This window comes from Dipodomys spectabilis, unplaced genomic scaffold (genome assembly GCF_019054845.1).
Source record: "Dipodomys spectabilis isolate Male_0828 unplaced genomic scaffold, ASM1905484v1 ptg000545l, whole genome shotgun sequence".
NCBI lineage: Eukaryota > Metazoa > Chordata > Mammalia > Rodentia > Heteromyidae > Dipodomys > Dipodomys spectabilis.
Window position 1 is genome coordinate 491819 of NW_024871222.1, and position 710 is coordinate 492528.

Sequence of the window (710 nt, forward strand, 5' to 3'; positions counted from 1 at the left end):
CGGCACACCAACTTCAAATACAGTGAAAACAGGTGTTATAGCATGGGGGAGGAACATATAAAGAAACAAAAAAAAACACACTGCACGTCATAAGTATGTAAGAAAAAATAGCAAGAAAAAAAAAACCACTTGTGTCCCTAACTTGGGGTTCATTTCCCTTAACACAATCTTATCTGGTCATATACACATAACTTTTGACCTTTTCTGCTTATCCCAGACATATATTAGTTATTGAAAATTAGAGAAACCATGGGACCTACGTTTCTTTGGACTTGGCTTACTTCACTTAATAATTTTTTTCCAAGTCTTTCCATTTCCTAACAAATTGGGCGATGGAATGCTTCAGAAATTTGCCTGTCATCCTTGCACAGGGGCCAGCTAATCTCTGTATCATTCCAATGTTAGTGTATGTGATGCTGAATTGAGCAAAGAACATTTTTTATATATAAATTGTAATTGATTTTCTTAAACTAGACAATACAACAAAACGTAAGTTTAAAAGAATTGTCATGAAATTTTAGAACCATGTACTTCTTACATAAGTACACATTTAAGAAAAAATCAAGATTGACATGTCAAAAACAAAATAATTCCAGATATTTGTTGTTCAAGAGATGTGTAGGAGGAGGAATTCAATTATTCTATACAAGGGACCTGTCATAATGAACACTGCAGCAAGTGTTAAGGTTTGTTAAAATATTTAATGTTTT

General features: G+C 32.7%; 1 non-coding gene across 1 annotated transcript; it reads right to left on the bottom strand.

The window, feature by feature from the left end:
* Window positions 1–320: 320 nt before the first annotated feature.
* Window positions 321–429, bottom strand: LOC122099906. Its single transcript, XR_006146028.1, has one exon. It is a non-coding gene; the product is annotated as a U6 spliceosomal RNA (small nuclear RNA).
* Between the last annotated feature and the right edge of the window lie 281 nt (window positions 430–710).